The sequence below is a fragment of the Centropristis striata genome, chromosome 3, assembly GCF_030273125.1.
Source record: "Centropristis striata isolate RG_2023a ecotype Rhode Island chromosome 3, C.striata_1.0, whole genome shotgun sequence".
Lineage (NCBI taxonomy): Eukaryota > Metazoa > Chordata > Actinopteri > Perciformes > Serranidae > Centropristis > Centropristis striata.
In genome coordinates, this window is record NC_081519.1 from 38,052,432 (window position 1) to 38,070,308 (window position 17,877).

Sequence of the window (17,877 nt, forward strand, 5' to 3'; positions counted from 1 at the left end):
TGGAGTTAATTACAGAGCCCAGGGCAACTCAGACTAGGGCTGCTAATGGCCTTGACTTACAGATAAAGCTCCATTTACCAAGACTATTTTTTTAGCTACTGATCTAATTTACTTAAAATCAAACATTTTGGCAGCAGCAATTAGATTGTTACTGTTTAGGATAGAATTTAGATTAAAGAGCAGACTGCTTTTGTTTCACCTGCCATTATCCAGATTAATGTTAGTACCACTTTAGTAACAATGTGTTGCATTATGCACAGTGTTGTTGAAAGATGCATGAGAAACGAAACCGCATACGTGCAAAAATAACCTCAACACTGGTTTGACATTCATCCTCCTAACTGTCACCCCCTGACATTTAGATCCTCTGACCACCCATAAAACTCTCTCTCTCTCTCTCTCTGTCTCTCTCTCTCTGTCTCTCTCTCTGTCTCTCTCTCTCTCTCTCTCTCTCTCTCTCTGTGACTGTGTGTCTCTCTCTGTGTCTCTTTGTTTCTTTCCTTCCTCTGAGGTCAGAGAACCACAGTGTTAGTGTTTTCAAGCCGCCCTTACATGTCTTTGTGGTTGCATCACTTCCTCCGCGCAGGTCCCTTCGGCGCTGCTGCATTGACACGTGAAAGTCTATGAAACAGCAATCAAGACATCAGTAGCACCGGGGCCAGAGCCAAGTGAACCCAGTCCCAGAGATCGGGACCCAGAGATGGCCCGTGAAATGAGTTGGAGTTGGAAAATCACCGGGGGGATATTCCACGCTCCGCTGCCAATTTCACTATCATAATCAACCTCAGCTTGTAGAACGATATTAAAGGGCCAACTATTTTCGCTGACACTCTAACTGTGCATAGATTTTTGTGGGTGAGAAGATAAGAGAGCAGATAAGAAATATTGTGGGGGCTGAATTGTAGATGGTGCAAAAAAAAGAAGTGCTGAATTTTTGGCTATCTGATCTTAAATGTTCTGTTAAAATTTGTAAATTAGTTTTATGAGATTGAGGCTTGGTTTTCATGTGTTAATTGCATCCATAGATGCTGACATTGTGCAAAACAGTTTGAGGGAAATGGTATACTGACAGATTTTTTTGCCCATCATTAGTGTCTTTACATCTAAGAGGCCATCTCAACATTTTAAAATTCTGCCCACTCTTACATACACAATAATATACTACAGTAGTCAGGTATCTAGGCATTCCAATTTCAAATGGGGATGGGGAACGAGGTGTCCAGGCTGCAATCTTAGGAGCAATCAAATATATTGGTGTTCTACATCTTCTGACCGCTGTATGAAGCTAGATTGTGGTCGTAAAGTTTCATGAAGCTGTGATTATCTTCAAGGTCACAACAGGTCATTTTATACAGTGAGGTCAAGATTCAATAGTCTCACAATAATCAAGTGGTTACTACGGGGACCAACTGCATCATAGATGAAAACAACTGAGCTCATTGAATCCACAAGAGTCTCACCTTTTCACTTATACACAATATATGTAATTCCAAGACTGTTAAGGGACCCCAGTATGCAGAAATATTCAAATACAATAAGGAAAAATGTTGTACTGCATGAGAAAAACTGACTGTTTTTACCCCATACAGCGTGGGATTAGCATAAAGTGGGCATGTATGTAAAGGGGGGACTTGTAGGTACCATTTTTTTTTCAGAATAATGTAAGGGCAGAGGTCAATGGACACTTTCCATGTCATTTTTTCCTCTGCCAAAACACTGAAGCATTATATCGCCCACTTCCTGACAAGAAATGACATGGTTGATGTCTTCTGGTTTCATATGCTAGAAATATATTCTAAATATCTCACTACAGCTGTATCTCAGGCAAGGCAATACATAACAATGTATATTTGTTCATATGTATCTGCAACCACCATCTAAAAGAAATATTGAAGCTAAATATAGATTCAGGTTTATTGGCACATGTATATCCTGGGACTGACAAAAACATATAAGTGTGATACATCCAAGGCCACCCAACAATAAATATTTTTTTATCAGTCATGGTTGAATTCTAGAAGTAGTTCCTTAATGGAAATATAAATGTTAGATCCCACACTCAAAAAGTACCTTGAAAGTGGTTTGTTTTTCTGTGATGGTAATTCTTACAGCTCTGAGATTTTTTTGTAAACCACAACTGGGTAAAGTTTTAGTTATGATTTCTCAGATTTTAGATTGTTTTTGTTTGACTGAACTCTTGAATAGTTTTCTTAGAATGGGGAAAAACATGGGGAAAATCCCTAAAACATCATCAAGCAGTCCCTTATGTTTCTGGCCCTGATTTAAGAGACTACAGAGGGCTATGTTGCTGATTATGTGACACATGGATGTGAATATTAATGTGAATGTGCTCTGAAAATGGTAATTAAAAGACACGCTTTTTTTAGAATTCAGCTGTCATGGACATTTATAATGACTAATGGTGCATTTTGACCTAAAACTCAGAGGGACACAAAGAAGTAATGGTAAGGTAATTGTGAGTTAATAATGTCCCTAATTGTAAATCAGGATGTTGCACCAATTTTACCTGCAGAGACACAGTAAGCAGTAACTAATTAGTTATTGTTTTTGTGCCAATAGAAGCTTCTGCAGATTATTCAGAGGGAATCTGATGAGAAATTGCTCAGTATGTAGATTCACAGATTTTCAGGAAGTGAACGTGAGATGCTGGTTCATTAAAATTATATCCAACTGTTTGTTTTCAAGAAACTCACCATTATGTCATTAATTATTAATAATAGCTTTGAATTTATCAGAATTTAGCTTCTGATTTGTTCCTTATTCCACATGCTGTATCTGCAAATTGTATGAAATTCTGCTAAAATGTAATTCTTATCTATCCCTCCGAACTCTAAATGTTGTGTTTGATCTACAGGTTTTGTGTTTTCAACTGACCGAAATGAAAAATATAGCTTGATTTTGTGCTGGATTTACAGACACTGGTGATATAAACACACCTTGAATAGCATCTTGGTGGGGATGTGTCTAATTTTAGTGCCTGCACTATAGCAGACCTGTCAATCAGTTTGACAGTGACAGCAGGTTCCAAACATGCTGGTGGATTGACCCATTTGTTTACACTTTAAACCATCAACCTTTTCCTTTTCTTCAATATATATAAATACATATTTTAAAGGTTTTTTATTTTCATCAATTTACATACAACCTCCCTCTATTATCAGCTTTCCATACTGTCACATCCTTTTTGTCATTTGTTGAGCTTTTAGCCACGTCTTAATCTCCACATTGGGTGTACTGTTGTCTTGCCCAACAGAAGTAATGGGACATCCTTTATTTGGACCGTGAATAAGACCTTCATCCTGTGTCTCATCTAGAGCTGTTGAGTCTGAAAAATTAATAGGTTTTCCTCAACTGCTGAGTTCAACTTTAAAGTTTTTTCACCTGAATGGTCGAGAAATCTACTTGCCCTTTACAAATAGATTTATCTACTACTAAAGTGAAATGGCTGAAGTTTATTGTCATGCGTGCAACACATGGTTGGAGTTTCGTTCATATCCTCTAACGTCACCCAACTAAATTTTTGTTCCCAGGTTAATTGAAATGCTCACTTGCACTTCAGCTCATAAACTTGTCTGATCAGTACTGCAACTCTCAACAGAGGTGAGAAAGAAACAAGATGGCTCACTCCTTAACTACTTTCATCATCAGCTCCGTAAAAAAACAATATGTTTAATTCAAGTGAGTTTCTAGATTTACTTGCCTAGCATTTTATCTGACAATCCTGAATAGGCCTTAGATATATGGTGTAAATGCAGATCTTTTGTACTAGCCCAGGGTTTTATACTTCCATGAAAACTGTTTTGTATTTAAACATTGTATCACAAGACTTGAGAATTAAAAAAACATCAAGGCCCAAAAACATCTCCCTGAAATTCCTAAAAAGTTTTCACTATTGATTTGAAAAGGACAAAGATCGGTGTGCGCAGAGAAAATCCAGATCAATATATGTCTATTATAGACTGCAGCAGGAGACCTTTGAAAATCTATGTATACCAGGGAATAAGCTCCTGCCTCAGTGTGTGTCTGCATGTTAGAGAATGGCCTTTCTTACTGTAAATCTCCGGGACATTGCACAGATCTCTCAGACAGCCAAAGCCAGTCATCTTCATTCATTTGCAATGTACATCTGCCTTTGGTATGAATATGGCTGTCAGTCCCATAAAGACCATCACAATAGAACACGCTCATTAGTATTGTGTTGCACTGTGCTTCCGCATCAAGCGCATACCACCCTTGACTAATTTTCTGTTTGTATCGAGAAACAAAAGCTCTCCAAATCCCCCCGTGGGCTCCGGAGTGGCTTTACTGCACATCAAACTATGCTAATTACCTTTTGCATGATTAATTGGACCAATTAGAATTAGCAGAGGAAGAAAATGATTCTTGGCAAGGTGCGAAACATTAATTAGTCATAAAAAACGTTTATTAGTGTTCAAATTTAATCTCACAGAACACAATGGGATTAAGAGGAAAAGACAGTTAATATGTGGCGTGTTCAATCACTCTCGGCTGCAGATGGAATAATGAGTGTCACTGCTTGCATTGTGCTCCATCACACACACACACACACACACACTGACACAGCCTCCATCCCCTACCACAGTTACTGTACTGTTAGAAAACACCCATCTTCATCCATCATACAAAGTGGCAGTTGTAACACAAACATTCCAGCTCTGATTGATGAGTCAAGACCATACAAACGACTTATACACAGTAATCCCATACAAGATTTATGGCCCGAAGGCGATGCATTACGAATTTGCAATAACAAAATCAACAACAATAGCAGCAGCAGCAGCACCGGCAGCTAATGGCGATTTAGCTGTGGCAGCATTTATAATGGTATGGCATGGCATCGGTAATAACAACGTTGTGTTACACTAGTTTACACGCTGTGTCTGTAGCATGGGAAAAGACAGCCGCAGGGCAGTTGTTTATGAGGGTGAAAAAAACAAGCAGGTACTGGATGGCCAGTGAGTGAGGAGCGTGTGGGTGTTTTTCTCACAGTTTGAACATTCATGCAATAAAATAACACAGGGAGTGGCTTCACACCAAACCAAACCTTGACCAATAAAATATAACTGTAATCTGCAAGCATGATATAACATGGTTGCAGACTAAGTGTATTAGAAAATGACTCCAGACATTTCATTTTTAAGTTGTCAAACATCTGCTCACAATCCGTTGTCATCCTCTTTCTCTCTTTGTCTTTCTCCATTGTTCTATCTCTCTTTTTGCTTCATTTCAGGGGAAACACCCAAACAACATGTAAATGAAAAACTGAGAGTTAGAGGTGAAATGTGAAACTTATTCACACTTCAACAAGACACAATCTAACAAGGCAGCAGCTTCCTTCAGTAATGGCAATGTTTCGCTGGCTTATAACCATCATAAGTTTATCAGCAGAATGTGTGTGTGGTTTTGTCAGTTTTTATACTGTACCACAAAAGCAAAATGTTCCCACATTGACGAGGTAACTGTTATGCATGTGTTATATACAGCATGTGACAGAAACATTGTTGTTTTTTTGGGGTGATTATTTGGTATCATAGAGTAAGAACAATACCTTGAACACAAAACTTTTATTTTGGAGGGTGAAGCTTCTATGTGGTCATTGTGAGGTGGAGTGCTTCTGTAATAGAAATCATACACAAAATCTAGAGAAATCAACAAAAAAATGTATCATGAATACATATATTTTATGAATGTCAAATATCAGAAAAGTAACGAATAATGTGCTGCTCAGTGTTTATCTAATTAAAGGCACACTATGCAGGATTTGTCGCCTACTGTTTGTAAACACAACATTGAAACCTGGCCCCTCTTACCATTTCAACCCCAAATACATTCTCATTTTTAGAATGAGCTTAGTCCACTGTCACCTTGCTGTGCTTGCAAAGCGTGAGCAGAATCTCTGCATACACAGACACCACCACACACTTCTAGTAGGACGATGGAGAGGCATTATTCATGTCTGTATATTGTTTTATTCAGAAAATCTGGGATAGTATATCTTTAAATGTCTAAAAAAAACTTTTCTTGAGGGTATCTTTAAATCATGTTTGTTTCCCAACAAGATCTCCAAGCTAAACGACAGAAAACGACTCACATGATCATTCGTGGTACGGAGTGGAGCAGGGCGTTCTAAAAATAATGCACATGTCATTATACATACATATACAGTTCATGGTTATAAAAGGCTGCAGTTTCCTTGAATTTTGGCTCCAAAACCACTGACCTAGGTTTAGGGCCAAAAACTTCATGTGTTATAAAAGAAAGTAGATAGAAGAATGTAAATGCTAGAAGTGATATATTTACATAAAAACATGATGCAGAAAGTGTGAGGCACGGAAGTTCCGTGATGGTTAAATAGCATCGTTCACTTTGTTTCACATGGGACACAAACCCCGTTCTCCTGGGTGAAAGTTTGACGTTTGTTCGACCCGTCCACCACTCCTACCTGCCACAAGAGCAAATTTCGCAATTTAAACTCCTCATCTCCATCAATCATTACTACTACAGCCCCTAGAGGGAAGTCTAAAATGTAAATATGGGTCGTATTTTGCTGCCTGTACAAACAACCTATATGATCGTTTTTCGGGGAGGACAAGTCTCTTGTTTCCTCTGATGTTAACTGCATTCACTTCAGTCCTCATACTGCATCATTAACAAGACCACGAGGAGCAGCCTCATTTTCTTTCATCAGCTCTGGTACAAAATGGACACAAAGAAAAGCAGCCACAGCTTTAAGACTTTTGTCACAAACTAAGATATGACACTTGTCAGGGTGAATAAACAGTTGTTCATTAAACTTGTTTTTCTCAAGTCCAGTGAACTTAACGTAGTTTGTTTTGCATAATAACACCTCATGTGTCAACTTGAACACATTTTCAAGTGGCAACTAGCAGCAATCTTTAACATTGTGGTGATTCTTCACTATAATTTGGTACATTTTGTTATCGATGTAAGTTGTCTTACCGCCTGCATTTGCTCTTTCTTGAATTAATGAGTTCATGTTTTAAAAATGTTTTGGAATATATTTAACACAACTCGAGCTACAGAGAATTTATTCTCTAAACAGACAGCTTTAAGAAGTCCTTTTGGTAAATTGTTTTTCTCTACATAAATAGTCTGGTTTTGAACTAATATGATGGACAAGTAAGAGTTATTATACCCCAATGTAAAAAATACTCCATTACAAGTAAAAGTCCTGAATTCTAAATCCTTATGTGAAGTATTGTCAGCACAAGATACAAGTACAAATACACAAGTATCAAAAGTAAAAGCACCCCTCACATAATAAATATGTCTCCTATTTGACCTTAATACTACTGATGCATCAACGCATAAGCTGCATTTTGCTGTTGGCTTCTTGATGTAAAGCTACTTTACTCCAGTGGTTTCTAACCTAGGGGTCGAGCTCCTCCAAAAGGTCACGAGACATATCTGAGGGGTCGTCAAATGAGTTTGGGAGAAAAAACAAGAAAAGAGAAAAGACGATTTTGTACATATTTCTCTTTTATTTTATTTTTGGACTAATGACTTGACCTCTTTAGTCCTCATCAGTTATTGAAATGAAATGCGAGAAGATGCTTTCTTTGTCAGAGGTCACAAGCCAAAATGGTTTGGAGCCATTCAGTAAAATTTAAAGCTTTTAAGATTTTAAAACATAATTATCTTACATCCATTACACTTTTATTCTGAAAAGGAGTTAAAAAAAAAGGACAATATTTCCCTCTCTGATGTAGCAAAGTAGAAATAAAAAAACAGCATAAAATGGAAATACTTAACTACAAGTACTGGGTGCAGTATTTGTGATTGTACTCACTTTCTTAGCTCCACTGATGACAGAGCCAACAGTGGCGTGATTAAACACTGGTCCAGTTCAGAGTTTTCAGTGAATTTGAATGTGAATGGTCAAATATTATTCCAAATGAAGAAGTCGCTGGTATAGCCCGCCAGCAAATCAGTTCTAAAATCTCATTCCTTTTTCTGTTTTATGTGACTTATATGAAAATCTTTTGAGCAGAAGTGATATAGTAGAGCAATAATGTCCAGCACTAATTTAATACCTTATTACCATAAGCCTGGTGCAATGCATGCATAATAAATTGTTGTATCTTTTACACGGCTCAGGCATATGGTTGGGAGACCGGATTCTCTTCAAACTGCACCAAATTTGCATGATAGGATGTGAGAGTTGGATGGATTTGGGGATTATATGAAACACAGCTTCCATTTCCAGTTCATTGTACTAAGGAGAGGTATCACATTTACACAGATGGCAAGGAACTTGGAAATGCACAGCTTCTGTGAAACACAAAATGTGCACAGGAGAAAAAAAATCCCTTCAAAGACAGAATCTATACTGTTTTTTTTTCCCTCCAAAAGATTTTTTTTTTTTTTTTTTTAGTGCTCTGTATTTTTTAAATGGGCTGCAGCTTTCCACAGCTCAGATGGAGCTGATCAACGTTGTTAGTAGTCTTTAAGCCGCATGGCCACAGTCTCACAATGTGTTTCATGGGAGGTTCTAGAGACTCTGCTTGGACAATCATGATGTCTATTATAGTTAGATCATTCCAGAGGTCAGTCCAGAGAGCGTATTACTGCACGGTTGAGTGGCATCACCCACACAGTCCACAACCATCTAACTCTATTCTGATATTACAGTAGGCACTGATATGCATTGTATAAAAGCAGATAGCTTTCTTTAGGGTGGGTGGTGGGGATCAGTGTTATTCATTCACTGTCCTTAACCATTTATCCCAACTAGTCTTTCATTTGTTAGTGTTAAAACCTTAGATTGTCTAGAATGAGTGCATGTAATGTGAAGCCAATGCAGAAGTGGCCTAAACCTGCATTCTTTCTAACGGCCAGCAGGAGGCGACTCCACCGGTTGCAAATGGAAGTCAGATTGTGTAGACGTATATAAGAAAATTATTCTACTTCTCACTTGATTTGTTACCTCTGTAAACCTTTTTCTAAGGAGTTTATCGTCTCATTTGCTAATTTCAAGTTTTCTTCAATACAGCATGATGTTCATTTAGTAAATTATGGTCCTTTTTAGAGTAAAATAGATGATAAAGTAAGGCAGTGACGATGACCTGTCAGTCAAGACATAGCAGTGCATATCCATGGCACTGTGTACATTTAAAGATTTGTCAACTTTTTTTTTGTCTTACCTAAAACTATTGAAGTTCACTTTGTTAGCAGCAACTTTGCACTGTGTGTCCAGGAGCCAGGTACATTTAGGTTGCTGGTATAGGTTTGGCGAGTATAGCGTCCTTGGGTTCTCAGTCAGATCCTCCCTCTCGTCCAAATATGGTCACTTTTGGCACCAAAAAACCAAGATGATGACGGCTAAAATGCCAAACAAGTCTACAAACGAATAGGTGACATCAGTTTGGCTTGTCACACTTCTATTATAGTCTGTATCTCAAATTACATATTTGTATTGTTTGCTTCAACTAGATTACATAATATGCTTTGCTTCAATGCTGTCAATCAATGAGAAGAATGTCAGCAAATAAAGATGCACTGATTGCCTTCCTTCCATACACTGTAAGAAAAAAGAAATCATTAAAAAAAGCTTTCTACTTTGTTTGCCTGTTATCATGGTTTGTGTTTTCAAAGTAACTGTACTGTGGAATATTTTTATCACACCAAGCAAAAGGGGAGAAAACAACACTGACTCAATTAACTTGCAGACACTTCAGATAGATTTTATCGCTGGGCTTGAGGAGTATGATCTTTACTCTGCCCCAGATTTTTGTTTCATGTTAAGTAAAATAAAGGACATGAATATAAAAAGGTAACCTCTCCCCCACATGCTGTCAGTTTAAATCTTGTTGTTTCTGACATCTGACTCAGTATTCAACCACAAATACCAGTGGCCAGGTAACATTGATTCGGAGTGACGTCAGGGACAGAGGATTAGCCGTGTTAATCAGCAGGGTTTCTGCAGGTGACACTTACGTGTTTCGTTTCGCTGCTAAAAGGTCAGACGCACAGTGGTGGAACTAGCTGCGGTTAAATTTGTTGTTGTTTTTTCCGTTAGCATCCAACAGCCATCGCTTAAAGTTTCTGCTGTGCTGTCAGAGATGGTTGTGTTTTAATGCAAATGCTGTGACTAACTCAAAGCACATATGTGTTGAATTCATCTGAATATAAAAAAAGTATTTCCACTGCTCCTCTCGCTCCTGTTTCTCTGTTTTTTGTTCTGCAATGGAGTCTATGGCAGCCCACACACATACAATTTTAATGAACACATTAATTGGCACATAAATACTGTTCAGCCCAATATAATGCAATCATTTCTTGTAATTGCTTCCTTAGAACAAATATAAACTCATGTTTTGGACTATAACCCTTGAACCTTTTGACACAAATAAGATCAACTAAAACAATGGGGTCATTGTCAGCCGGTAAATTTGGCTGTTTTTTTTTCTTCTCCTTCACTTGTACGTACATGCATTCTCCACAATAAGTAAAAGGTGTCTTTGGGATGCTTTTACAATCAGTAATTGCATCGAACCAGTAGTTTAAATCATCTGGCTGTTAACGGATATACCAAAATCTTGAAAAATATGAGTTATATAACTACATGTTTGTACAATAGCTCAAAAGATGCTTAAATACTTAAAGTGCATGTGGGCATGTGATTATTAATCGTATTTATTTATTTATGTTTTAGTAAAACCATACGTAACTCACACTGGCAATTAAAATGTGCATTAGTCCAAAGGATTAACACTCAACATGTGCAGTTGTGTGTGTGTGTGCATTTGCTCATTATCTCTTATGCACACACACACACACACACACACACACACACACACACACAAACACAAACAGTTTGACCTTGTGAAACACTGACTTCGTATAAATTTGCTTATATAACTGCAACTGTGTTCATTTTTATAACATTAATAATAATAATAATAATAATAATAATAATAATAATAATAATAATAATAATAATAACAATAATAATAATAATAATAATAATAATATTTATTATATAGAATCTTTCAAATTAGTTACAGTATGATTTACAATAAAAACAACAAATTTAGAACACAAAGAGAATGGGATGAACTACCACATAAAAAATACAAAGACTAAAATGAATTTCATTGTGATAAAGCATTAATAAAAAAAAAAGTGGGAGTGTAAAAACAATATACAGGCTTGACTTTCTCAGGCAGGTCTTAAACATGCAGTTTTGTTTTTTTATTTTAATATAATAGAATCAAAACAAATGAATCACATACAAAATTGGACTGTAAACTATCAGATAATGAGCTACTTTATTTGAACCAGTAGCCAGTTGTTGGTTATTTTCAAACCTGACCTTTTTTGGCAAATCAACACAAGAGTTGAATGAAATGAAAGAAATGAGAGAATGAATCAGAGCTTCATGACTGGGCTGCAGCTACACTCAACACATAAACTTACAGTTAGATATTTATTCTACAGACACAGGTCGAGCCAGGGAAACATAAACCAGCTCCAAATAAGCAGCGTGAGACAAACCTGTAGCTGGTGGTGTAGTCCTGATCAAGACATCTTGTTCGTGGGAATAAAACTCTTTATTCCACTTCAATTATGCAGATGACATTGTCATAGTTTCATTTCATATCTACCTCTTCTTGCCATAAGCACTTAGGGTGGGGGTTGGTCTTTTTACATCTGTCTTAAATTACTGTCAGTAAAGGCCACACAGACCCACCATCCAAATCATCAAATTTCAAATTCTACATATGGGTGTTAGGTCGACATAAAAATGTAGTAAAACCGCTGAGCAGTCAGGAACCATGCAGAAGTGTAAATCATGTCAAGCAAATCTAAATATTCAAAACTTGCTTTTAAATTCAAGGCTGTTTTCGCCTCCTTTTTCCGTTGAGACTGAACATGCGACTATCGTTGTGAACAGCAGCTGAGTGTGTCTCTTTCTTTGTCTGTGTCACTGCGTTTCATGTTTTATAATTGTGTACTTCAAGGCCAATCTAAAGCACAAAGCCCTCTAAAATTAGCTTGCCTATGAGTCATCTTTGAAACCATCCCATAAAGGTTACATGATTCTCAACAGCAGCAACTGCAATCAAGGCCTGCTGACTGTGATGGAGGACTCAGACCACAGAGACCCAAGTGCTATCGTGTGTTCTTTCGTATTCTCAGTCAAACCTGGTCAGGTTCTGTGAATGGAGTCAGGTCCCTTCAAGAAAACGGTTTAAAGTGAAGGTTTGTGAGTCAGTGAACTGTTGTATCTGTCATCTGGTGTTATTGTTGTGGTGTGGAGAAGATCTGTGGCAAGGCTTTAATATCTGAAAAAATGGGGGAATGGATTGCTATAAAATTTTGTACAGAAAGGTTGCCAGGGGATAAATCATTCTAAATTTAGTGTTCTACTCACTTTTTACCTACATTTTTAGAACCTGACACCTGACAAAAATCTGTTTATGCCCAAATAATTGAAAAACTAATGAATTCCCATCAGTCTCAGTTGTATTTTATGTTTAGTGTGAAAGCAAATGTCACTGTAGCATCTAACACACTGAACTAAGATGGTTAACATCCCATGCTAGCATTAGCATTAGCTCAAAGCACCTCAATACAGTCTCACAGAGCCATTTGCATGGCTGCAGCATCTTTGTCTTGCTACTTTAAGCATATCTGAGGCTTTATTTTAAAGTGAATGGAGCACAAGTTAAGAAACAGAATCAAGTCAAGTCAATAGGGGAGATTTTACACTGATATTTGTTTGTGTTTCAGTATTAGTACAGTTTCAGTGACAGGGTGAATCAATAGCTCATTTGAGCATAAAAACATGTCTCTGTATTATGTTTTTCTTTGAATTTGTACATTTTGTCCCCCACACTTGTGTCCACTCATCACAATAGCTAAAAAGTGTGTTTGGGAGGCTTTTATGATAAGTGATTAGTGATGTCTAAACCATCTGTCTCTAGTCTGTAAACACATCTGGCTAAAACCAAGGGAAAATAAAGCTGAAATATCATGAAAATAATGACTGGTGTCTAAACTCTATCAAAATGACTTGGAAAGCATAGATTCTCAATGTACAAATGGCAATGGCAATGTGAATGTTCTATGTGTGCGTAGGTGTCCATACACTCATACAAAACATTATTTGTCTATTTAACAAGCCTTAAATATAAACTGTACGTGATGGCAACAATCTTGCCAATATGATGAATATTTTTTGATATTGTAATTTAATTTAATTAACACAGTATAATCTTTAGTTGTTTCATTTTAGTCTGTTGCTTCATGAAAGTGATGAAGATCTCAGAGAAACAGTCAACCTGTAACAATGCCTGTTTTTTCACCATGTTTGTGGCAAGACCCCTGATTGGTTCAGGCTATCTCAACCATTGTGAAATAGATTGCTATGAATTTTTTTCAGACATTCATAGTTCCCAGAGGATACTTTCTACTAACTTTACTGTTACTATACTACTTACTGTACTACTGTAAAGCTGAATTTTGTGCTTAGTGTGGTAGCAAAAGGTAGCATGCTAACGCACTGAACTATGAAAATAGCATGGTAAAGATTCCGTGCTAGCATTATCATATAGCTCAAAGTGCTTCTGTTACTATGTACAGCCTCATAGACCATTTAGCATAGCTATGGAATTGTAGTTTTTTTTTTAAGCATATAGCTGACACTTGTGTTTAAAGTGTATAAGACACCCCATAATAAAAGATAAATAGGACTAGAATAAAAAGTAATTTACAGTATGGGTCTTTTTCACTTGTTTGCGAGAGTCAACACCGTGACAGGGTGAATGAATTGCTCGTTTGAGGGTAAAAAAATGTCTCTGTATCATGATTTTCTGCTGTTTGGGCTATTATTTTGTTTATATTGGGCAGAACTGCCTCTTCAACAATGATGAGCAAAACAGATTTCCTATTGAGTTTAGACAATCTGCGTTTAAAAGAAAAAAGCTATGGGAAAGTAAAGAGAGATTTTGAACGCCTCAACTTGCCAATGACATCAGACATGTCCTCGCAAAGCACAACACAAGCAATCTTATTAACGTAAAAAATACAGGATTAGCTCTATCTATGCAGCTATAATTTAAAGTGCACACAAACTTCCAATACTCGTGTTGTTTGCAGTTCCACACTATTTAACACCTTTCAGAAAGTACTGTAACACCTTTCAAGCTCCTGCAACTATTGGCACACTGGCGTTCCCTCACAGTACCTGCTGTTTTTTTAACTGTGCACCTTGCCTTTTATTTTATTGTTTCTAAAAATGATGTTCTTGCAGCAGAGGGGAGTGGGAAAAAAAAAGACTCGCTGCATGAAGGTAATTCATATGTATTATTCATCTCTGCCTCTTCCATTTATACTTACAGTTGGCTGGCGTTGTATACGATGAAAAAGCCAGCATTCACACTGGATGAAAAGCTGCTTGCTGCACTCTTAAGCTGTTATTCCATGTTTTGCATTTTCATTCCCATGTTACCAGTGCTTGTACTAATAATGATGATGATTACGCTTTATGTTTTATAGGTTTTATATGACATCCAAAGGGATTAATAAGATTTTACAGATACATTATATCCCTTTCTATCCAAATGAGGACTTTGCAGGCGTATATAAAGTGTGTGTGTGTGTGTGTGTATGTGTGTGTGTGTGTGTGTGTGTGTTGTATCTTCCTTGTTGCTGTTTTAATGGTGGCTAACCTCTCTGCTGGAGCATAATGTGGTGTAAATTAGTCATTATTGTAGTTACGAAACAGCAGCAGAGCATGTCCACTTGTTCTTACGGATTTACAGAGAAAAAGGGTCCAAATGTTGCTGCATGGTCTCTGAGCCTGTCATGGAGGAAGTCATTTTTCTGCGGCACCATTGCTTTCAGATGTGGTCAAACGGCACGGTCTCCTGATGCAAAAAAAGAACACACATTTTCTGAAAATGAAGTGTTTCGAGAGAAATGACTTGTGGGGGGAGAGTCCCTTCGTGGAGACAAGTAATATAAACTCACAGAGAGAAAGCAGTGTGGGAGACGAGAACCAGTTTCATAAAGTTTAAAGTTTTCCATCAGCAGGGACCACCAAATACAGAGCTGGCAAACGACCAGTCACATAGCATGTACGTATGCAGCACACTATAGTTCTCAGAGCAAACTTTATTACTCATTAAAATTGTATTGTATCTAAATCTCTGCTCAGGTTATACTAAAATGTTCCACTTACATCAAGCAGATTTAATTAGATTTTTTATGTGAAGTAATGAAATTATGACATTTTGCCTTTAATGCTCTAAAATATTAATACATGTTTTTGTATATTTTTAGTCTTATACATCCTCATTTGTTGTAACAGCTGGCTTTGGGAACAATATGATCAACAGAGCGCTGGGTATTTTCAAGCCTTAAAGAGCAGCCTCTTAAGTAATAATGAGAGTGAGAAATGCAGTGCATTTAAGTGAAAACCCTGATTAATTATGTATGATTAGAGGACTCTTAAAAGCTTTGGGGAGAGAAAAGAAAGAAACTACATAAACAGAACATGAAGTCCAGAATGGCTGGATGGATACGAGATGTGAAATTGTAAATGAACCTTAAGTATACAGGTGACTGCAGAATGATGAGAGATATTGCTTCTGCATGGCTGGACCCTGGCTGACCGTTTGTGTACAGGTCATGTCACACTTAGTAAGGTACTGTCCATTGCTTTCAATTTTTACATCAGTATTGTGTTTTATACTTACAACATTTCTGTCCTATGCTCTAATAAATCATTTTTAATTAAAACGTGTAATTTAATTGCATACAGATATTCTCCAAATGTCCTTGCATTTATCTGAATATACAACTTATATGACGGCTGTTGAGATGCAGTGGATATAAGTGGTGCGGTGTAAGAAGATAACACTGTTTACACGGTGTATTCTTGGAAGCTACATGTATGTTTTATCAAAGAATGCGTCACTGAGCAGAGGTCATTTGGAAATACCATTTCAGCTGGAAACGCATTTAGACATGCAGGTCGTGCTATACGCCCCCGATAACTTCTACAGACCTCTGTTGCTTTTATTCTCCCTTTCTTTTTCCCACTCTTCCTCCCTGTCAGTGGCATCATGCATGTTTTCACCTCTAAAGTGATTGTACCTGATTTATATGACAGGCCTTTAACCCTGCGTGTGCTTGTCCATCAGCATCAGGCAGAAAACACCCAAGGGCATGTGTGAGCAGGACCAAATCTGGCTCTCTGTCATTCAGTGGCTGTAACCTCCAACTAGAATGCACTCCAACAAATCACATTTATTCCTACACTGTTAGGATGTGAGTCAATTGCACAAGGTGAGAAGTGCTGCGGGATGTGTGCATCTAAAAATATACTTCTATGTGAGAGCAACAATCTTACTAAATTGTTTATTTTTAAAAGGAATAATTTCTATATTTAATCTATGTAAATCATGGGACTTGAGAGTATTTTGAATGTAAAATGAGTGGCAGTTTGAACAAGGTCCAACTCTTATCCGTAGATGAGGCACGCAGAAAACATTTGCAAATGGAAATATGGCCTTAAAATAAAAGAGTACACTTGCATGCATGCAATCATTACATTTCTTAAATATTGTAATGAATATAGAGGCCACAAGAGAGTAAATAAAAATGAATGTTGTCTCCATCTGCAGTCAGAAGACGGTAACAGAAGTGAATGCATTAATGCTGTAAGGGCCCCACCTACTGCTCATAAATAGTAGTGCAGGCTAAAATAAGCTTAGGAGGGGTAATTATCATTAATGTTATATCATGTTTAGTAATGTTGAATAAATTAATGGATGATCAACACAAAAAATGGCTGTAGCATCTCAACTGTGGGGATTTTGCCATTTTACTGTGTTTGATACCATTATGTTGATTATCTTTTGGATATAAAGTGCTGGTTGCACAAAACAAGCAAATTGAAGACATCACCATGTGCTTTTGGGAAACTATTATGCAGATTTTATAAATTCAATGATTACTTGGTTAAACAAAATATAATACAAAATCTAGATAATTATTAGCTGGAGTCCTAATATTATAAAACAAGTACACATGACTCACTACTCACTTAAATAAAGCAAAAACTAAATTAAACTCATATTACCAAATATCATATACATATATATTATATTATATTATATTATATAAAAGTACCAGCAATATATATATATATGTATATATATATATATATATATATATATATATGTGTGTGTGTGTGTGTGTGTGTGTGTGTGTGTGTGTCAAAAGTAAAAGTACTCATTATGCACAGTGGTTTATATAACATTACATGACATATTTAATATATTATAGTACATCTATATACTGTGCTACTGTTTGGTAGTTACATTTTAAAAATGCATCATAATTTTAGTTTTTGTTTGTTTTTGGTAAAATATAGAATATTCATAGTATCCTATATTACGATCGATGGAATGAAAAGTACAAAATGTAAGTGTTTGTATAATATACAGATCGGTCCAAAATAGATCCAACTCACTCAGGGAGACTATAGTGGACCAAAAAAATTATTAAAATTACATCTTGTTTCGTTAATTAAACAGTGGGCTCCTATGTAAATAATGTCTCTTCGTATATTTATTAATTTCCTATTTTATTAATTTAATTTATATTTTTTGGCATATTCTGTCTCTAACTCCAGAAAAGAGCAAAACTCGTTTGCATGACGTTTGTATGAAACCGATTATTTCTACCCTCTAACTATTTGATTTAGTTTAGATGATGAGTAAACGACACTGTTCGTGTAGCAAAATATAAATATATTTTTTCTGAAGTCGCCGGAAATGGATATTTGCAGAGATTTCAAAA